This window comes from Eucyclogobius newberryi, unplaced genomic scaffold, assembly GCF_026437365.1.
Source record: "Eucyclogobius newberryi isolate DKJ021-1_F unplaced genomic scaffold, fEucNew1.0.hap1 SCAF_13, whole genome shotgun sequence".
NCBI lineage: Eukaryota > Metazoa > Chordata > Actinopteri > Gobiiformes > Gobiidae > Eucyclogobius > Eucyclogobius newberryi.
This window is the reverse complement of record NW_027315757.1, coordinates 13,774,788-13,798,320: the sequence shown is the minus strand read 5'-3', so window position 1 is coordinate 13,798,320 and position 23,533 is coordinate 13,774,788. Positions and strand designations below refer to the sequence as shown.

General features: G+C 43.2%; 1 protein-coding gene across 6 annotated transcripts in view; it reads left to right on the top strand.

The window, feature by feature from the left end:
* rbfox3a (RNA binding fox-1 homolog 3a) overlaps positions 1 to 23,533 on the top strand; it is an 867,097-nt gene that overhangs the window by 159,333 nt on the left and 684,231 nt on the right. Inside the window, exon 2 of one of the 6 annotated variants that reach the window (XM_072442656.1) lies at positions 8,509 to 8,639. The gene's annotated coding sequence lies outside the window, so the exon portion shown is untranslated. Of the gene's footprint in view, positions 1 to 8,424; positions 8,640 to 23,533 lie in introns of those variants that run through there. The other 5 variants (XM_072442661.1, XM_072442663.1, XM_072442655.1 and 2 more) reach the window with 5 other exon arrangements.

The window sequence follows — 23,533 nt, the reverse complement described above, 5'->3', positions numbered from 1 at the left end:
ACGAGTTCTACAACAGAATTCTTCTGTGATGTCATCAAAAAGCGCCATCCTATCAAAAATGCAGAGACAATTTGCATCTGACACCTTTTCATGACAAAATAAAGGTGTAATTATCTGTCAAAGTGTAATATCGTGTGATTTAAATGGATTTTGAGCCTTGTTTACAATCTGGTTGCTAAGTAACAGCTGTGGAATTACCTTTGCCTATGTCATATTTGCTGTACACATCAAACCAGGAAGTGACATGATAAAACATCACCAAAATGGCCAAATTGGAGAAAAACAGGCCAAATTGGTTCTGTTAAATCTTAAATATAATCATATTTTCTTTGTTTTCCTGCAAAGTGTGGTCTAATACAAAAACACAAGGAAAGTTATTAGTTATTAGTTTATGTGAATGAAAAAACACTTACTCCATCTACGTTTTCGAAGTGCATCTAAGTCAGTCTAGCATGATAAAAGACCTTTAAAATAGTCTAATTAGAGCGCATTGGTGTGAAGAGACGGAAATATACCACTTATTCTTCATATTTACTCATATTGTTTACTTGCGTCCTCATAGGTCGCCACATTAAATCATCTGATTAAGTCTAATTATTATTTATCAGCCAAAGAACTATGGATGAACTTGGAGAGACGACGAGCTCAGAGATGCATTTCTCTCACGACGTTGCACAGATGCGAGAGGAATCAAACGGACAGCAGCATTTCTTATATCGCACTCCGGGGTGAGACTGCGGGGGCATTCACTCTGGGGAAGATTGGCAATGTATACTAAATCATGTGAACATGGTTTCATAATCCTTTTTTCAGATAGATGCCGCCAAACTTTTAAGACTTCAGAGCTGCTCGCTGTCTTACTGTGGCAGAGTGGTTATCCCATGGGTGCAGACCGGCCTCGTTTTGAGCTCTGTGCCATCGGAAACGCAGCTCGAGTTGCAGTTAGCTTCATCCACGCTTGTTTCATTAGCCCTGTGTACGAGCCCCTCTTCCCTGCGCCTTCTCTAAGCCTCACAAAAAGGTTTCCTGTGTTGTTCTGAACTCCACACATCATCGACAGACTCGTTCTGAGCGTTTCTGCCTCAAATGTCGTTGTCTGTTGTATTAGCATTCAGGCTATCGTGCTAAAATAGGTAGCAGTTTTCTCCTTGATAGTAATCACTCCTGTTCTTGTGACTGTGCATGTTGTATGTCCTTTTAGTGAAATAAAAGCGTTAACAGAATAAAGTTAAGGTAAGTTGGTTGAAATAAGACCAAGTTCTTTGTGTTTATCTGTCACTCGCTTCTTTTCCCCCACAAAACGTATAATTGGAGGAAAAGAATGAGGCAATCGCTCGACTTTTGACAACTACAACCTTACATGTCAGAGCAGAGTTTTCTGTCTTCATCCAAAGGGGAATTTGTTGATTTCTCCTAATGGCAAAAGAGTTCTGGTTGAGAAATTTGACAATGTGACTCAATTTCATGTGCTGTCACTCCCTCTCAGCGACTGCATCTGACCCAACTTTGAAACTCCCACAAGAGAACAATGAGTGCCCAATATGTTGCCCTGAAAACCGCATGTGCCCCCGAAAGAGTTTTACCCTGCAAAAGAGGAGGCGTGTTTGAAAACAGCCTTTCTCTTCACATTTAGGACTGTGGGACGGCGAGGCTGATGTAATCTGTTTTGCAGCGTTGCCTCGTGCGCTTGACAGGTTTGTGCTCAGAACGAAGGCTCAGGACGGGGGCTCAGGACGGGGGGGCTCAGGACGGAGGCTCAGGACGGGGGCTCAGGACGGAGGCTCAGGACGGAGGCTCAGGACGGGGGGGCTCAGGACGGAGGCTCAGGACGGGGGGGCTCAGGACGGAGGCTCAGGACGGAGGCTCAGGACGGAGGCTCAGTATGGAGGCTCAGGACGGGGGGGCTCAGGACGGAGGCTCAGGACGGAGGCTCAGGATGGAGGCTCAGGACGGGGGGGCTCAGGACGGGGGCTCAGGACGGGGGGGCTCAGGACGGAGGCTCAGGACGGAGGCTCAGGACGGAGGCTCAGGACTGAGGCTCAGGACGGAGGGGCTCAGGACGGAGGCTCAGGACAGTGGGGCTCAAGACAGGGGGCTCAGGACAGGGGGGCTCAGGACGGGGGGCTCCGGACGAAGGCTCAGGATGGGGGGGCTCAGGACGGGGGGGCTCAGGACGGAGGCTCAGGACGGGGGGCTCAGGACGGGGGGGCTCAGGACGGAGGCTCAGGACGGGGGGGCTCAGGACGGAGGCTCAGCACGGGGGGCTCAGCACAGAGGCTCAGGACAAAAGTTTCATACAGAGAAACGGTCTCTACTCCATACCAGTTCTTCTACTGCCTGGAAAAACTGGTTCTCCTCCTGAAGAACTAGTTCTCCTCCTGAAGAACTGGTTCCCCTCCTGAATAACTAGTTCTCCTCCTGAAGAACTGGTTCTCCTCCTGAAGAACTAGTTCTCCTCCTGAAAAACTGGTTCTCCTCCTGAAGAACTAGTTCTCCTCCTGAAGAACTGGTTCCCCTCCTGAATAACTAGTTCTCCTCCTGAAGAACTGGTTCTCCTCCTGAAGAACTAGTTCTCCTCCTGAAGAACTGGTTCTCCTCCTGAAGAACTGGTTCTCCTCCTGAAGATCCTGAAGAACTGGTTCTCCTTCTGAAGAACTAGTTCTCCTCCTGAGTGGCTCCAGCTCCACTGTCTCTCTCTCGTCCGTCTGATGGAGTCAGATCTCTCCTTCACTGTGGAACTCCTCCAGGTTTATACTTTCCAAGAAGGTTTTGTAGTTTTTCTTGGCCAAGGAGGGTCTAAGGACAAGGGACCCTGGAACATTTCTCTAAGGACACGGGACGTTGGGACACGTGTCTAAGGATAAGGGATGCTGGGACCTGGGATGCTGAGACATGTGTCTAAGGACAGGGGATGCTGGGACATGTGTCTAAGGACAGGGGATGCTGGGACATGTGTCTAAGGACAGGGGATGCTGGGACATGTGTCTAAGGACATGGGATGCTGGGACATGTGTCTAAGGACATGGGATGCTGGGACATGTGTCTAAGGACCAGGGAAGCTGGGACATTGCCAAGTCCCTATGAACATTGTTTAATCTGTTTTTCACTGTCGCCCTCCGAGGAAACTGCTGTTGTGATTTTGGGCGTTACAAAAATAACTTGAATTTGATTGAATTTTCAAATGTTTCAATCAAGTTTCTCTCCCAAGACTCATCTTGGACTCGTCTTGGACTCGTCTTGGACTCGTCTTGGACTCGTCTTGGACTCGTCTTGGACTCGACTTGGACTCGTCTTGGACTCGACTTGGACTAGCCTTGGACTCGCCTGTCTTTGACTCAGGACTTGACTCGGACTTGAGACTTACAAACCAATGACTTACTCTCAGTTTTGCAAATAGAGTTTGTTTCATATCAAAACATATTCAAATGAATTTAAACATTAATTTCATGAAAAATAATCAAGACTGAGTCAAATTTAATAAGCACCAACGAACACCAAAAATAGTCCCATTTCTGGCTCCAGCTGAACTCCAAACCACAAGCTTTTACTGACACACATTTGGCTGCAAACCTCTTGATTAAAAAGCTCAAAGTTGATCTGATGATTTGAAATGACTAAATCTCGGTTTGATTAAAATGTGCTTCATTATTCGGTGGTAGAAGGAGAGTTTGAGTTTGGAGTGTCTTTGTCTGGCACGCTTGCATTTTGTCTGTTCGCGATGTATAAAAGGCTCTTGTAAAGAAGCCGCTAAACACTGATGCATTGTGGGTGTAATCTTTTGATCTTCAGACAAACGCACATGGTTTTTAAAGGTTTTGTCGCGTTCACATTTCACCTCTAGAATGACATTGTTCACTGTGTATGGAGCGTGGACCCTCTGAACACTTCTACATATTCACTCTGAAACATGGAGACAGCACAACGGTTCGCTGACTCACTGCAGGAATCGGCTCCGGGCGAGTCTTTATCTGTTAAAACAACCAGCCAAGCGCAGTTTTCAAAAGTGTAATTGATATTCCACATGGTTTTGTTGAATATCAAACTTAAAAGTTCACATATTACGCATTCGTGTGGCTTCAATTGGCTTTCGCTCACCTTAGGATTAGTATTTCACACTTTCTATTATCTAATCATAGAGAAAACACACCTTGGAGCGCCCTCTGCTGATAGCAAGAAGAAAGAACAATGAATAAACACATAAATGAGGCCCTTTGGCAACGTGACTGCTATGCTAACAAAGCCATGCATTGGTCCTAGTGACGAGAATCTCAGATGTCTGTCCGATACGATACACACCTCGCTACACGTGCTGTGAATCGTTTAAGAGGCATTTCTTACGACCAACGATGCGATTCGGTTTGAACAAAGCCCAAATCACGATGCATCACACACAACATTGTTTTTTTTGGCTCACGATCCGGATTTTTTTTTTAAAATCTCTGATACTGATCCGATACCAATCTCAGTCCGACAGGAATCTTCTTATGTTTTTTGTAATTAACAGTTTAGTCTGATGCTTCGGCTCCATTTGGAATAAATTATTGCCTAAATATAATAAGCCTACTTAAAATAGCCCACTAGGGTTAGGGTTAGGGTTAGGGTTAGGGTTAGGGTTAGAGGGTTAGGGTTAGAGGGTTAGGTTTAGAGGGTTAGGTTTAGAGGGTTAGGGTTAGAGGGTTAGGGTTAGAGGGTTAGGGTTAGAGGGTTAGGGTTAGGGTTAGGGTTAGGGTTGGGGTTGGGGTTGGGGTTAGGGTTAGGGTTAGGGTCTGATGCTTCGGCTCCATTTGGAATAAATTATTGCCTAAATATAATAAGCCTACTTAAAATAGCCCACTTATTTGTAACGTCTGTACGATATTACTCCTACACAAAGTATCACTTAGTATTACTTCGTAACAGAGACATTAGGTGAGGTTTTAGCCAATGTTTTTCCCCCATATTTATTTTAAAAGGGCGAGAAGCCTGCGAGTGCATGGAGTACTTAATATGCATGTAAACTACTTAATATGCACGTAAACTACTTAATATGCACGTAAACTACTTAATATGCACGTAAACTACTTAATATGCACGTAAACTACTTGACCAACGTTTGGATTTCACTTCTAAGGTTCAGTGAAGACAACGAGGAGGTAAAACGAATACGTCTGTCAATAATAATGTTTTTAGCAGCACAGAGCTTCTTCCTCCAAGAGCGTTTCAGACCGAGTTTCAACTGCTCTGGGCGTTAGCGATAGCATGAGCAGCGTTAGCTTTGGTTGAATCTAGATTAACCGAGACAACCGTAGAACATCTGAAGTACTGTCAGTTTGTCACTTGAATTGAATTGATGTATTACTTTTCTACCGACACATTTGTATTGCAATGATACAAAAAATTAAGAAACTTGGATCATCTGTCAGTCCATAGTGGCAGACCGTCCACCATAAAAGTGACACAGTTCTCCTTTACAACAGTTTACAACTTCAAATGTGTATAAAATCATTGTTATTCACCTATCGCCTTAACAACAAGGCATCTATATCTGTTAGAGCTAACGTTGCTAACAGCTGTAGTTGACTGCTTTACACCAATGTGTCTAAACTATTGTGCTAATCCAAGTTTAGCACAAAGCAGCTATAATGTGGTAGAACGCAGAATGTATACATTACGTTCCATTAAAGGTGAACGATACATCAAAACGTAAAAAAAAAGTGATAATTTTGTAATCGTTGTCTTGGAAATATGCTAAATTAGAAAACCGAGTGTATCGTCTATAATTAAAACAAATGCAAATGACCTCAAAAGGAGACGGATTGTCAAGTGCCATCTCTCAAACAAGTGATATTTATGCACTTTTTACGTTAATATTATGGTCCATTCACTTCTGTGCAATACTTTAAACACAAATAATATAAGATAATGCAAAACTGTTGTTGTTTAGATATTCATTTTTGTCACTATTGCCCATCGCTTCTTTCCGTTATACACCATCAAACAAATATGCAAAGGTGTTCTCTAAAGCATAATATGTGTGCATAAAAACCTTTCACAAATTAGCAGGAAAGAGTTGCAAAGGCTCCTGGGAAGCGTAGTGAAACGTCACACTTAAACCTTGACGCGGCGTGAGATTTGATTAGCGGCTGAAATAATGACATGTTCAGTAAAAGCTTTTCGTCGTAGTTGGTGCGGGAGAAGGTGGGCAGGTGGGAGCGCTCTCAAAAGCACTCAGCAGGGGGCAGCGTTCTGAAAGAAGACCCCTTTTTTCATTTAGTCAGAATCTGGTTTGCCACGCTGCTTTTTTTTCCTTCATTTTCTCAACTCCTGATGTATTTGGAGGTGGATGAGCCTCTAAGTAATCAAACATGTCGGCGGTCGTCCGGGCTGTCGCTATGGCCCGGGCGGAGCTAGCTATGGTCCGGGTGGAGATAGCTATGGTCCGGGCGGAGCTAGTTATGGTCCGGGCGGAGCTAATTATGGTCCGGGCGGAGCTAGCTATGGTCCGGGTGGAGATAGCTATGGTCCGGGCGGAGCTAGCTATGGTCCGGGCGGAGCTAGTTATGGTCCGGGCGGAGCTAGCTAAGGTCCGGGCGGAGCTAGGGCGGACCGAGAGCGAAGCTAGGATGAATCTTACAAAGCCGTCATAGGTGCTTTGTACATTTAAAACAATCAAACAGTTAACATTGTCTACAAAATCTATCCTTTGAGAAAGCTGCCGGTCCCTGTCGGTCGAACACGCAGTTTAATTTAACAAACACGACGTTGCACTCGGCGAAGTGCTGGTAAGTGCTGTGGCCACTAATCAAGCTCGCGCGCGGAGCCTTAGCTTATTCATGTAAAAGATCTATGATATATCGCCACGTTGGTTTTGCTGCAGACCATGCTTTTCTCTGATTGGCTGTTCCACCTGTCAATCATGCCTCGTGTAGCCTTGGCTGTCCAGGCAGGTGGCATATTTACGACACGTTTGTTAAACCTGTGACGTCGACCAACCAGTGAATGATTTCATATTAGCATTTTCACATTTCTGTGTAACGCTTCAGCAGTTTGAAAGACTGAACGACTGTATTATCTGGGAAATGAATTCAAAAATGTCCAGTACTCTATTCTCGAACAACCTAGCTTATGCGAGAATCAGCTGGTTTGACTCGCACGGTTTGCTTTGAGCCGCTGTGTGGTGGACCAATCCCACTTTGTAGTTTGGGCGGAAGTCAAAAGGATGAACCTAAACAAAATGGCGACGGAGAAAAAACGTGCACATAGAGCTTTGTGTATTGGAGGACGAGGGCTGTGCTTTTCTCTGACTGGATTTAACAACAGTTTGAATTCTGGGTTTGCTCCTGATGATGCTTCGACCAATCAGATTCAAATATTCATCATGACGCCTTTTCCCGCCTACTTTTGTCAAGAGCGTGTCCGGATTGATATTGTTTAGAACTCAATTCAGTTCAGTTCAGATTACGGCGAATCATTCAAAAAGGTAGATTTCATCGTTGGTTTTGTCAGTTTTTCTTTTTATTAGTTATGTTATAATGAAACATTTTTTACTTTAATTGCCATGAGAAATATTGAAATTCATCTAGAAGCCTGAGGGCCAAGGAAATGGCCCCCGGGGCATAGTTTGAACCCCCCTGCCATAGAGGTACTCTTACCCCTGGTTGGGAAACATTGTTTTCTTGGACAGTGAAAGAAAACTGATAAAGGATTTACTCTAATGTTTGAGTCAAGGTGTCGACAGTTGTCACTCACTCCCTCCACACGTTTATATCGGCCAAACATGGAAAGTGTCTTGCTAAAAAACAAGCATTTACTGGTCAGAGCATTTATTATATCTTCAACCTTCAGATTTGCGGTCGATCGCTCCATTCGCCGAGCCACCGCCACTCGTTCCACTGCGGCGGTCCCGCCCCCAAAAGCCCCACGCTCGTGTAAGATTGCATAACACACGGATGAATGAAGGCCCTTAATTTAGTTGAAAAAAAGTTGCATAATGCGCTTGTCAAGTCTGGAGCGGGGAAGGCAGTCGGAGCGGGGCGGGAGAATCCGGTCCCCCCCCTCTCCGGTCACCCCCCCCTCCGTAACTAACGATAGGCGCCGGGCGCAGTGAGGAGCCTGGACAGACCTGAACCGGCGCTGAGGCAGTGATGAGGAGGTGTAGGTGGACCACGGATCATAGCTGTCAAACGTGTTTCCCCCCAGCTGTGTGATGCATACTCTGCCATAGACATCCCCCTCTCCTCCGCCTCCTCCCTCCATCCTCTCTCCGCGATACAACGGAAAACCCCTGCTAAACCGCGCATCTTTTCAAACTCTCTCTCTCTTCCTCTCTCTTTCGCTTTCTCGCCTCTGTATTTTCGTGGATGCCTCTGTACCCCCCCCACGCGCCGCCGCCGCTCGCCCCTGCCATCCCTCTCTCTTTTTCCTCCCTCCCCGCTCATTCGCTCAGCTCTCCTCCTCCTCCCTCCCTCCCTCGCTCCTTACCGCTCTCACAGTCTACTTTTCTTTTTTTCTTCAATCTTGTGTATGCAGGTTGTATCTAACGGAGAGACCGGTGGTGCACGCTACTGCTGCTGCCGCTGCTTCTTCTTCTTCCTCTTCAGGCTTTTTTTCCTTCCCCCGCTCCTCTGCCGCTGTTCTTGCCTCTTCAGCAACAACAAACTGTAAGTACATATTCTTATGCTAATCACCTCTCTGCTGGCCGCCTGGCTCTCCGGGAATCTGCGATATACGTCCGACGCTGCTCTGTTTCTGTGATTGCCCGTTTAGCGATGCGCTGCCCATGCTGAATGCCTGCACACTCTGTCGCTATGCTCCGTTCGCCGATTGTGGTGGCAACGCGCGGCGCGGGAAGCCACATGCGGGAAAAGACCCAAAATGTTGCCGGAACGAGGTGAATGGGGAGCTGCGTAGTCCGCGGCGCCGCTGCGATGCCACTGCCCGTCTTCTTTCTCCGTGTGTGTGCACAAAGGGGGTGTGTCTTTGCCGGATTTTTAGGTGATAGTTGCATGCGAGGGGACAGATAACTGGGGACGGGTGGGGTGGGGGGTCGAGGGGGGGGGGGGGGGGGGGGGGGGGCTAAACTTCTGCGAGGTTTTTTGATTGCTACGGGAAACGCGGGCGGCATATGCTTTGTGCCATTCGTCGAGTTTTAATTGAGCGCCGTACGGAGGATGGTGGCAGATGCAGCTTTTACTGTTGGGCATATGTGTCGGTGGGTGGATGTCAGTAATTGTGAAGGACATAGTTTTTTACTGTCTATTTGAGGAGGTAAATTACGGCAGCGCTCTTGTCAGTGTCGCTCGGAGAAGTCACAACTTGTCCCAATTATTTCTAAATGCCTGAAATCTCGTATTTTCTCCTTCTCGGCAAAGAAACGGGGGGCTTTCAAACACGCCTTTTCTATCTTTACTACTACAGTGATTGTGTGTGCCAGGAGTCATTGAGAAATTGGCTGCGGACGTAACCTTAACCAACCCCGTTACTGGCAGCACTCCACATTTTATTGAACAGTTTACAAATGCGAGTGTATAGAATGTGGCCACGGTTTGACGTTGGCAATTTTATGACGTTGGAACTGTTACTTCGAGCATTGCGATGGAAACTAGAGCAAAGTTTGTCACCACCATATCTGTATGCACCATTGTTCACTTAAGACCAAGCTTGCTGTTACGTAATGCTCTGGTTTTTCATTTTTCTGCGAGACTTTTTGAAAATCCTGCCGACAACGCCAATAAGTACAGCACTATTGAATGGTCGGTAATGCAACTAGAAGAAATCCTCTATTTAATTAGAAAGCAATACTTGTCTGTTCTGTTGATTTGAAAACGCTATTGACAATAACTTTGGGCGACTTTTACTTTGCTTGGAGGGATTTTGATTTACGTGAAACATGAAACATTACGGTGTTGAAAATTACATCTGTGTTTTGTTTGTTTTTTTGCTGTGGTTTCTCAAGCTGTGGTTGACTTTTTTGAGTGAATGCCAGCCTGATACAGAAAGAGAAACTGGCTTTGAAGGGAAATCTGTTACATGAGTACATATGATTTTAAAGGTATAGTTTATTGTCGGCTAATGTTTATGTGGCATCAGAGAGCTGACATGTTTTAGAATAGAGATGTCACAATATCAAATTGAGAACAAAAAAACATGATTTAAAGAATATTCACATTCACCATGACCATGATCAAACGACAGTCACATTTTCTTTCATTCCAATCGTGTAACACATTCCAATTCCTCAGGTTAATGACCAGCTTCACGGGAAATGGACATTTCTGAATGTCATGAAATAACATTGGCTTTTAACAAGCTGTATTTCTGTTGCATTAGTATTTCTATTTGTTCTTACTGTGATTTTTTTTTTTAATCATTTATTGTGCATGTGAAGCAGCTGGTGTTTGTTGTCGTTCAATTTTTCGATCCGAAAACGTCATGATTGTTACTTTTTAGTGCTTTTGATTATAATGTGACACGAATATTCATGAATATCGATTAATGATATAGTCTTGACATATCTGCTTGAGAGTATCACACCCACAACTACACAACCGCACCACCACACAACCACACAGCCATACAACCACACAACCACACAACCACACAACCGTATAACCACACAACCGCACCTTACAACCACACCATCACACCACCACACAACCACATAACCATACAACCGCACCACCACACAACCACACAGCCATACAACCACACAACCGTATAACCACACAACCGCACCTTACAACCACACCATCACACCACCACACAACCACATAACCATACAACCGCACCATCACACAACCACACAGCCATACAACCACACAACCACACAACCACACAACCGTATAACCACACAACCGCACCTTACAACCACACCATCACACCACCACACAACCACATAACCATACAACCGCACCATCACACAACCACACAGCCATACAACCACACAACCACACAACCACACAACCGTATAACCACACAACCGCACCTTACAACCACACCATCACACCACCACACAACCACATAACCATACAACCGCACCATCACACAACCACACAGCCATACAACCACACAACCACACAACCACACAACCGTATAACCACACAACCGCACCTTACAACCACACCATCACACCACCACACAACCACATAACCATACAACCGCACCATCACACCACAACACAACCATACATCCGCAGAACCACACAACCACATAACCGCACAACCACACTACCACACTACCACGCCATCACACCACGCACAACCACATATCCACACAACCGCAGAATCACGCAGCCACACCACCGCACAACCACACAACCACATATCTACACAACCGCAGTGTCAAACTAGTGACTGTTTCTTGTCCAAACCGTTGAACTGGCTGATATTGTTCATCGCGTTCAGCACCTGTAACACAAACGCTGACCTTGCGTGGGAAGCACCCGCTCCTCGTCCGTAACGTCCACACTTATTTACAGAATACGAGCGTGTGCTTTGCCTCGCGCTCTCCTCACCAGAAAGTCCGTAACATTTTGTGCTGTGTTTTGCCAAAAGTAGGTCACAACTAAATAATTATGGGAACGACGAGAGCAGAACGAGCGCTCCTTCCATCGGTGGCAAAGCTTTACCGTTTATCTGAACTTAGCGGCGTCCTGAAAGCCGCGGAACTTTGTTTGTTTGTGAAATCTGAGGAGATTCTCTTAAAATTGTCGGCCCTCTGCAGCTTACATATTTTCATAAAAGCGCCCGAAATGGTAGAAATGGAGAGGAGCGCTGGTGCGTAAACACGGCATAATAAAGACTGCGGCATCAAGTTGCATGAATAATTTTGAAAATGTGGGTCCGGAGGAGAAAAAAAAGAATAGTTTGTGGAGCACTTCTTTGGAGATTTAACTTTATAAACAGAAAAACAAAACTGAAATGAGAAAGTAATGGTACATAGATTATGCAATATGACTTAAATTCGAAGGGACATTAATTTGGAAGTTGAGATTAATGACGCTTACGATGTTGTAATAAAGTAGTTATCACAGAACAGAAACGGTTCAAAGATTTGAAACTTTTGCAGTCTTGCATCTTTTTCCTTTTATACAAGAAAATGTCTTATCTTATATTATGTGTTTTTATTTTCCATGCTGTGTAAGTGATGTACAGTAAGTCTAGCTGTTGATGAAGGCAAAGGTTGAAAAGAACGTTTATGAAAGCTGTGAATTAGCTGTCTGAAAACTGTGAGAAAGTGTGAAAAAGTATATAGAAATTAATAGAGAAAGTTACGTTAAACTAGGTCATGAGAAGTTGGAAATGAGCACTTTTGAAACAGAATCTTGTATTTCCCAAACTCAAGCAGTGAATGTAAGTAATAAATAATGTTGACGTATAAATTCCTATTATATTACCTGCAGTTAGTACATGTACTGCTTTTGGGCAGCAACAAACGATTATTTTGGTAATTGATTAGTTGTTTTGATCACAATAAGTCCGTAATTGTCAGATTTGTTACTACTTTTGACTCCAGATCCAGTGTTTTCGATCACAAACGCTGCTGATTTGACATGTTTTCTATGTCTTTTTGATGTAAATATGCTTCAGCTGAATCATAAAACCTCTTCTCTCAGCACGTGGAGTCTTTATCTAGCCCATCAAATATGACTCAATGAAATTAGGTGACGATTATCTCGATAATCGATGAGTGGCGATTAATCGATTAACTTGTTTCAGCTCTACACTGCTTCATATCTGCTGCTGGCATATTTTAATTTAATTCATTGTAGTGAAATGCAAAACAAATCTATACATTAATGACTTGAATTTGAATTAGGATAAGGGTTGAATAATAAGGATTTTTATTTTTTTTATTTTTATTTCCCTTTTTTCACATTGCCCTGGTATCATACCACATTGCCCTGGTATCATATAGTTATACTTATATTTCTTATAGATATCAATTGTAATGTAATAATGATAATAAATAAATAATAATATTAAAAAAACAATAAAATAATAATATTAATAAATTATAAATATGAAAAAAATAGAAGAATAAAAGATAATCATAAAAATAATAATCTAACTTCCAAGTCCAACAATCAAATCATCTTAATTTTACTAGTTTGTATAAAATAAATATATTGAATTCACATCATCGTTGCCTCTTTTATTCATATTGAGTTTAAAAGACTCGTTCTTGCGCCGCACAGATAATGGCCCTGGCTGTTTCTCCGTCTCCCTTTTTTGATTTACAATTTGGTCATTTTCCGTGACTAATTCCTGGCGTCATGTCCTGAACCGCATCTTCCATAACGAGAGCAACACGGGCGCGTCTCGTTTGGCGAAGCCGGCGGAGTCCGGAGGTCAGCAAGTCACACGCCCACGTATGAGCCCCGGCGATCAAAGGTTTCAAAGGCTCCGTCCGGACGCTTGACGACGAGGGGGGGTGAAGCGCGTTGCTAATAGGCACGCGGGGCAGCGAGGGCGGACACGCTAACGGCTGTGTTGATATGCGACCGCGGCTCAGGCACGACACGCGGCGAGCGGAGAGCAATCGTTCAAACTGACCAGATGGACGGTCAGAAGACACGTTTGTCAGTCGCAATGAGATAAGATGAGATAAGATAATGCATTCTGACGCAAAATATGTTAAGTATTCTGTAAATTGAATACAGACGATAAACCGTAGACTTTTTGAAAATCCTGCCGACAACGCCAATAAGTACAGCACTATTGAATAGTCGGTAATGCAACTAGAAGAAATCCTCTATTTATTTAAAAGCAATACTGTTGATGAGATAAAGCTATTGACAATAACTTTTGGTGGTTTCTCAAGCAGTGGTTGACTTTTTTAACATTGAAACACATTTTATGCCTTTGACGCAAAAAACACTTGAGAAGGAAGTTACTTATTCAAACATTTACAGCTCAGATCTTACCGTAAAAAGAAAGCGTTTCTCACGAGTGCAAAGAAAAAGCATTCGCAAAAAAATTATTGATCCATCTTTTTCGTCGATATGGTAAGTATCGTGATGGGGCTAAGGACACGTGAGCTTGAAATGAAACTTAAGAAGCACTAAGTAATATGAGGACTTGGAAATGACACGTTAAGGAGATTGCGTAGTGCGGGTTATATCATCAAAATTGCACATATTGTAAACGCTGCAGTTAGAGAATGGAACACCCTCAGCGAGAACAAAATGTGCTGTATTTGTATTTGGAAAACTGTGTTAGACCTGCTCAGAAATCCACGGTATTTGTTTCACAGTTTTTATATTGCAGTTTTCACTCAAACGTTGAATAACCTTGTGTTGTTTATATTGTGCAGTTTGAACAGAATCCTACTTTTACAGCACAATAATAAAACATGCTTTCTTTGCACTGCTTTGATTGTATGACTGATTTAAGGGGTTTAGAAAGTTTCATTTACTGATAACTCTTAATTAATAACTTCCCTTGTATTAGCCTTAGTAAAGTATGAACAATTAAATGAAGACCCCAAACCCTGACTCCTAATGAGGGCTGTAAGTGGCTGGTCTTAGTTGATTAATTGACTAATGCTGTGTTTGGGTTTGTTCACATTTATTATCATTTGGTCCTTAATTGAACACATTTTTGTCCTGATCTGGACTTGGTTGGATCCTGTTTGTCCTTTGTTTAGTTCTGACCTTCTCCAGGTTTAGTTTCGGGTTTTGTCCAGTGAACGCACCCTTACCAAACTTTTTATTAGTCGGCTGATCATTTTATTCTCATTATAAAGATTTATATGGACAAAAACAGAAGGACAAAACAGAATCCATGGATCAGTCACTCCCAAAACTCCAGCTAACTCACTCTTTGTACTTGTCTGTTTCCAAAGCAGTGGCATGCGGTCAGGGCAATCAAGAAAATCAGTGATTGACCAATAAAATAATTGTTTTGAAAAATATCTAAATAAGCCTGTTTCTGCTGCTGAAGCTCGGCTGAAGTCACAGTGTATTTTAGTGGCCTCTACAGGCCGCTGAGCAGTACTGCAGCAAGCTTGGTTCTTCTTCACCTGCAGCTGCTCAGTCTGTGGGCGTGTTCAGAGGCCCTTATTGAGCATGTGCAGAGAAGTGAAGCATTAACTGAGCATGTGCAGAGAAGTGAAGCCCTAACTGAGCATGTGCAGAGAAGTGAAGCCCTAACTGAGCATGTGCAGAGAAGAGAAGCTCTAACTGAGCATGTGCAGAGAAGTGAAGCCCTAACTGAGCATGTGCAGAGAAGTGAAGCCCTAACTGAGCATGTGCAGAGAAGTGAAGCCCTAACTGAGCATGTGCAGAGAAGTGAAGTCCTAACTGAGCATGTGCAGAGGAGAAGAGAAGCTCTAACTGAGCATGTGCAGAGGAGAAGAGAAGCTCTAACTGAGCATGTGCAGAGGAGAAGAGAAGCTCTAACTGAGCATGTGCAGAGGAGAAGAGAAGCTCTAACTGAGCATGTGCAGAGGAGAAGAGAAGCTCTAACTGAGCATGTGCAGAGGAGAAGAGAAGCTCTAACTGAGCATGTGCAGAGGAGAGGTGTTACTGAGTGAACTTACACAATGGTATGACATTATGTGTGCATTTTAGGTCAGATTAGGGTTCTTCTCGTTCCCGTTTAGTCGACGATGCAAAATGTGTTTTCTTTCATCGAAGTACAGCCGACTTCTAACCCTTTCTCCCTAATTAAGTGTATTTAATAAGAAGGATTCAGGCCTAATAATTTACTAAGCCTAATTACATTCACGTAGTTACATAAGTGTATGAAGAAATGTGACATCTAAGGTGCAAAATATTTAAGTTTGACATTTCATTTTCTTTCAGACAATACTGGTATCTTCAATCATCTCCTTTATAGATGATTTGTTTTGTTACATTCAAGCGTTTCTTCTGCAACAATTTTACTACTTTCGCAGTAGTATTTATACATAATTGTGTCCTTCCTCGAGTAGAATTTGTGCCTTTCCTTCCGAGCTCTGATGGAAACAAAGTGTTTAGCGAACACCCACGCAGTCGGAGCGATCGATCCAGTCTTGTTGCTGTGAAGACACGTTGGGTCTCGTTACGTTGCTAAGCACAAGAAACACACACACATATAATATATACATTACATATACATTCACCACACACGGCCGATACAGCCTACTGTACTGACCGCTTTTCTGTACGTTCACAACACGTGTTTTTTAAGATGGAATCGTGGGCTTTTCGCCGGCTCTCGTTCCTTCAGACTATGTAAACGTTTGGCAGTGAAACGTCCGCCGGCTTTTCGCTTGAAGACTTCAAAAAAAAAAATCCCACATAGAAGAGGTAGAAGGAGAAGCGTATTGGTCCAACAAAGCACCCGGCACACACGGTTGGCACATTCCTTTGGCAGAGTTGGAGGGATTGATCTGAGCGTGGCAATTAGGCAAATTTCAGAACTAAGCATCTGGCAAGGCGCGGGCGCTACGACTGGCAGCGGATTACCATTTTTCTTCCATTTTCGCCGCGTTTTTTTCAGCGTTTTCCAGAATGTGTTATTTCGCTCTTTGTGCCGCGTTTGTGCTGTTCATTTGTGGAACCTGGAAATGTAGTTTTTGATTAATGAGGTTTAAAGGTTCATGTATTTATTCCCACTTAAGATAATCCTTTATTGTCCCACATGGGGAAATTTCATTGGTGCAACGCAGGTAGATACAGAGGTAGATACAGAAGAACAGATCACTTATAGGAAGTCTGAAAAACACTTTCAGTAGAAGATCTCCTATAAATAAATAAAAACTCCCATAGACAAATAAATAAATAAATACCATTGCATGTGATCCCGACAGTAATTGCACATGAATATGTGTCACGACAGCACATAGATTGCACATGAATTTCACAGTAATTGCACATACGACAGAATTGCACATCAGTATTAGGTTAGGTCAGTATTGCGACGGGATAACGTGACGATCTCCGGGTAAGACGACTGTTCTCCGCAGTTTCATGAGTTCCTCCTTTGTGGAAACGCGGTACGGCGCCGGCCGGGGGGCGGGGCCGGAGCCGGGGGGCGGGGCCGGAGCCGGAGCCGGGGGGCGGGGCCGGCCGGGGGGCGGGGCCGGAGCCGGGGGACTCAGAGCCAAGACACATCGCCACGACACGACGAAAACACTCAATCCAGCCGAATAAAGTCAAAACAAGTTAATTTAAAGCCATTCCAGTGCGTGTCCCGATCGTTCGTGAAGTTCCTCTTTCATATAAACGTGTATATAAACGTGTACCGACGACACGCCGTACTTTAGCGCGGGCTCGCTCGGAGCTAGCTCACGTCACAACAACACAACGAACGCAACGAAAAACGCTCAAATCCAGCCGAAAAAAGTCAAAAACAGTTGAATTAAAAAAACTATTCCAGCGCGTGTCCCTATCGTACAGTAAAATAGAAAAAATATACTAACTATATTTACAAAATATAAGAGATAAAGCACAATAAGTGTGAGAAAGAAGAGAGAGCGTTTACACCGGGCTGCCAGCTGTACCAGCGCCTTATGACGATAAACTTAGACTTAGATATACTTAGATAACTTAATAACTTAGACCCGTTGTTGTCCTTTGTGGGGCTATAATCGACCAAAGACAGTCTTGGTCGATGGAAAACATGCTTTGTGACTTCATTAATCCACTAAAATGGGGAAAAAGCTTTTAAAACTATGACGTAAACACAAGCTAAAGACAATTTGTGAAGAAACGACAACTCTTTATACAGAAAAGTACTAGTAGACATCATATTTAATGATAAAAACTAACATTAAACTCATGTACACGTACACACGCTTATAATACAAATCGACTAAAGGTAGAAGAGGCTTCAAAGGCAGATTGAAGATGACTTTCAGATGGAAGTGGAAACAGTTTTTCTACCACAGACACTGCCGGACAATGACGGGACATCGACGGTCAGATAAAGCCTGATCGACGACCACGACCGATTAATCGACGAAAGGCTGGGTCCTTAAGAGAAGCTGTGGTCAATGTGTGGTTAATAGCAGGTTAATAACAGGTTAATAACAGGATTAGCATGGCGTTTCTATTGTTTCGCGCAGAGTAGGGAAGAATGTACCGTTAAAGAAATGATTATGAATTGTGTCCGTTTTAATTAGAATTCTGATTTGATTGCGATTGATCTTTCAGCCGTAAATGTCCCACGATCAAAGTGAACGAATAACGCTGTGTAAAAAAAAACATCGATTGCATAATTAACATGATCAGTTATTATTAATATGATCAGAGTTATTGATTATAAACTCATGTGTCGTGTCCTAACAGGCTTTTCCAGCCCTAAAACGACAGAAAGGTCAAATAACTTACAAAGATGCGCGTGAAATGACTAAAAAATACATATAATTGCTGTATTTCTACTTAGCACAGTTTAGTTTCAGACGAGCCAGTTCAAAGTGCGGATCAGTTTTGCCTTTTACACAAACGCACAGAATGTCACTCTCACCCTTTAGATCCTCGGGGCCCTCGACGTGTGAAACTGACGCAACGTTTCCCCCCCTGAATACCAAGTGTGATTCCACCGAGCGGCGTCCGTGTTGTGACAAACGTGCGTCGTCCTCGGAGCGTTCTGGATCTGATTGTGTTGTTTTTTGTTTGCGTGCGTGAATCCCGCTCAGACGCTTTGATCGCTTCGCATCGCGGCTCGTAAACTGTTCATTACGGCCGTGTTATTAGTGGTTTTTGTCATCGTTGGCCCGGTAGAAGCTGTGAGGACATTTTTGGAGCTCGATTTGTAACGCGACGCGACAACGGAAATGAATATTTGTCTTAGAATTAAAGACGCCTCTCGGACGAGCGTTGAAATGGTTTTTAGCTCCAAACTCGGTCCAGATGTTTGGAAATGTTTGTCGTTACGTTATGATTTGTTTGGTGGGATAAAACCTGGTGAAATACAACAGTTTTATGAAATACAGAGTATTTCATCCAAGAAACAAATGTTCTGATTTAATCAATTCAGCAAAATAAAGGTGTTTCTTGAATTGTATTTATTCATTTTCATGTTTTATTTTGATTTGACCATCACAATAACTCAAAAGTAACTTCTGTAACTAATTCTGTGACTAATTATATAGAAGAGGAATATAGAACAACTATCAATGTGTTTAATTCTGCCATCCACCATCAACTCATCAAATCAGTATTTTCTTTAATGTATTTTTTTTATTCAAGAAGATCAACAAATGTAGAGAAAAATAAATAAATAAAATAGATAAAATAGATAAAATAGATAAAATAAATAAAATAAATAAAATAAATAAAATAAATAAAATAAATAAAATAAAAACATATATATATACATTTTAAAAAAGAGAACACAGGGCTCGACGGATTGGGTAGAATTGAAAATGATTATTTTAATCAAAACAAAAGGTAGACATATGGTGACTGAAAGCTTCTAGATAGAGATGATTTATGAATGAAGTGTAATATTGATTAAAATCTGGAATAGTGTATACGTTTTAGACATTATACTTTAATAATGTCACTGTCTTTGTTATAATTAGGTCTTTTCTCATATGTTTGTTTCTACACGATTACGATTATCACAACACGTCTGAGTATTTTTCTTAATCGACTTGTCACAATGAGTTTTTTATTTATTTAACATTTAAGATAAGATAAGATATTCCTTTATTGTCCCACATGGGGAAATTTCATTGGTGTAATGCAGGTAGATACAGAGGTAGATACAGAAGAACAGATCACTTATAGAAAGTTTGAAAAACACTCTCAGTAGAAGATCTCCTATAAATAAAAACTCCCACAGACAAAACCTCCCATTTCCCAACAAGGGATGGAGGGGGAAAATAATAAAGATAAAAATAAATAAATACATAAATACCATTTTTAAAAAATATATATTATTATTATTATTTTTTCAATTTTTTTTTATTTATAGTTGTGTTTTTTTTTTTTATTTATAGTTGTGTTTTTTTTTTAATTTATAGTTGTGTTTAGAGGAACATCCTGCTTTAGGTTGAGTCGGTGGCATTACGTCGCTACTGGTCGTGTTCGTTGTGACCGTCTGACCGCAGATGAAGTTGAGCTTGGACATCGCCCTCTCGCTTTCCTTAGCAGTGCGGCCCCTCCATCTCTGGCAGTGCGGCCCTTCGTCCCCGGCAGTGCGGCCCCTCTATCCCCGGCAGTGCGGCCCTCCGTCCCCGGGAGTGCGGCCCCTCCGTCCCTGGCAGTGCGGCCCTCCGTCCCCGGCAGTGCGGCCCTCCGTCCCCGGGAGTGCGGCCCCTCCGTCCGGCAGTGCGGCCCTCCGTGGGGAGCGGGCTAAAGCGCGTGATAATTGACAGAGCGCCGTGTTGCACTCGGCAGTAATTAAGTGTGTAACAGAGGTTGTCAAAGGCCTATCTCCGGCGCCCAGAGTGCAGCGTTTATCAGGCGGCCCAGGCTTTTACCCAGAGTGCATTTCAGGCTAGTTTGTGTACATTAAAGGTGTCCGGATGTGTTACTGTACGAGGAGCGCGACGAGGGGAAGCCAAATGTCGATCTCGTGCGGACGGAGCGTTTTTCACAGTGATGATTTTATACTTTTGAGGAAGAACCGAGTCTGAAGTCAAGTTTAACATCTTTGTTTTTGGAGTGGATTTAAGTCTTCGAGTGGCAAACAAAATAAAAACTACCGTATTTTCCGAACTATAAGTCGCACCTTTTTTCATAGTTTTGGCCTTGGTGCGACTTATATACTCATACTCCAGTGCGACTTATATATGTTTTTTTCTCTCTATTATGCATTTTTTGTCTGGTGCGACTTATACTCTGGAAAATACGGTATTTTGAGTGTTGATTTATTCATCCACAAGGGCAAAGTAGTTTTGTTACAGACATTCAGCTGACAAAAAACGATACTTAAATTCATTCATTCTTCCATCCATCACTATTATGCGGCTCGTATATTTTTGTAACTGTGATTTTTTTTGGCAAATTTGACCATTTGTTTTGTTAAAAATGTGAATTTTTTTGATGATTGTTGTGATGAGTGCAACTTGTTTTTGGTCATATTTATTTTCACTAATCATTTTAACTCGAGTTGCCAGACACAGAACGGCAGCTTGTGTAAATAGCTTCTTTAGCGCAGCAGGAAGGTCTTAGGTTCGACTCCCGGGCCAATTCTGTGCCAAGTTTTGTGCCTGGTCGCCGATAAAAACCCTCCCTCTTATTTTCCGAAGTCCTTCAAGCTTCTGAAGTGTCTAAAGTGTGCAAACAGTTGCATCTCACCGTTTTATCACGTCTGAATCTGTTTTCTTTGGCGATAGAACGTGTGCATTTTGAAACCGGAGGATGTGGAACGTTCGGCTCGTGTTTCTCAGTCAGTGAGCGATGGCGTGTGTTCACTCTCGAACTGAATCGCTCCTTCGGGGTGAATAAAGCTCTCCGAGTTTAAGCCCCGCTCAAAACATCCGTCAGTTCATGTCGAAAGCGTGATGTTATTTTCCCCCTTTTCGCGACGAGAGCGGCGTCGTCGCTGCGAAACTGTAAAACCGGGACGTCCAGGAGCCCCTCGCTCTCACGTCCGCCGCCTGGTCGGTGAGAAACGGGCCCCGCTCCGCCCACGGCCCATAGATCACCTCGGCGTGGGCGGGAGATGTCACCAGCCCCGCGCCGCTCCCAGCATGCTTTATGGTACGCCAACGGAGGAAGCGTGGCCCGGGCGACAATGAACCCAAGCACATCCAGCGCTAAAAATAGATGATAAGCTTTTTTCCTTCTTCTTCTCCTTCTTCTTCTTCCTCTTCCTCGTTCTTCCTTTGCGCTCGCCCCAGAAACAACGGCTCCATTTAATTCTCTCGAACACAAAGCAGGGGATGTTGGCCGCGCTCGTTTCCAGGACGATATCGCCGATCGCCACCTGCTTCGACCGGATCAAAATAAGCCACTACATAAATATTTCGCTCTGAAGATTGGAGTGTGTTTTGAAACGCGTTCGATTGGTCCAAAAGTCTTGTAAACATGATGCATCTGTTTCTTATTCCACTGGACGCCCGTGATATCTAGTGATTCCAGTATTTTGTGTATTCAAATGAGGCGTATTCTTGATTATTTTTATTTTTATTGTTTCTGGCCTTTAAACACGCTCTCGTGTAACTTTGCTTTGGCCGCTCGTGTTGTAGAACTTAAAACAATGTATATTAATAGCACACATTGCGTTTCCTCATCGCGATTTGGTGCGAGAAAGCTAGCTTCCCTGCACAGGAGTCCTCCAGAGCACTTAGTTTCACAGCATGAATCTGGGACACTTGAAACTGAGTGTTTTTGTGAAGTTCAGAGCGACAGGACCTCGTGAAACGGTTAAAAGCGCAGAATAGCTTCAGCTTTAGCTTAAGCTTTCTACTGTATGTGGCTTTATAAAACCTTTTCTGTTGCAGGGAGATGTTATTGCTTTGATTGGAATGTTCCACAGTTTGACATTAAACATATCTCCGTCTTATTTGTTCAATTACATGTGTTTGAAACGCCAAAAAATACTCTGAAACACAAACGTTCTTAGAGTATGTGTGCTGCTTTGTCTCTGGTTGTTTCGTGCGTATATATTTATATTCTGAAACTGAAGGATGTGGATCGCTTGTGCCTAAAACCACTGGAGATGACGCGGCGTGTTTTATAAATATCTGGACCTCGTGATGATTGGACTCGTGCGACAGACAATGCCATCCCAAAATAGCTGCTTGATTCCGATTAGTCGATTCGTCACAGTTATTTCTCTTGCACATTGGGCCTTTTTAAACCCACAATCAACCGAACAAAGATTGAAATGCGGTGAGTAAAGGCTGAAGATATGAACAAATAACGTGTATTGGAGATTATCAGCAATGGTTTATTTGATTTTTGACATTTAGATGCATAAATACTGCTGTCTTTGTTATATAGGTGTTTTGTGTCTGTATAATCCAAAAGAGTTTGATTTTTACTGTCGACTCGTCCCGATTAGTCCTGGAATCGTTGCTGCTTTTGTCGTTTGCTAATTCCGTCCGTTCAAATCCCATTTTCCCCGATGTTTTAACCAGACTCCATCGCCGATTACCGTATTTTCTGGACTATAACTCGCACCTTTTTTCATAGTTTTGGCCGGGGTGTGACTTATACTCCAGAGCGACTTATATGTGATACAGTGAACCCTCGTTTATCGCGGGGGTTACGTTCCAAAACGAACCCGCGATAGGCGAAACCTGCGAAGTAGAAACCTTTTTTCTTTTTTACAGTTATTATACAATGAAATACTCTATAAAACATTGAAGCTCACGCGCGCCGCTCTCACCGGCCTCGCAAACTTCAATTTGGCAAGCGGTTTTACGTACGTGTACAAATGAATCGATAACGTTATTGACACACAGGTAGAGAAGACGCAGAGAGACTGTTTAGCCAATCATAATGCAGAACACAATGCATGATGAAAATCCGCAAAGCAGCGAGACCGCGAAAAGTGAACCGCGATATAGCGAGGGATCACTGTATATATTATTCATTATTTTCACACTGGCAACCACAAGAGGGCGCTCTAGGCTCTAAGCGACGCAGAAGAAGAATCGGCACTTCCTC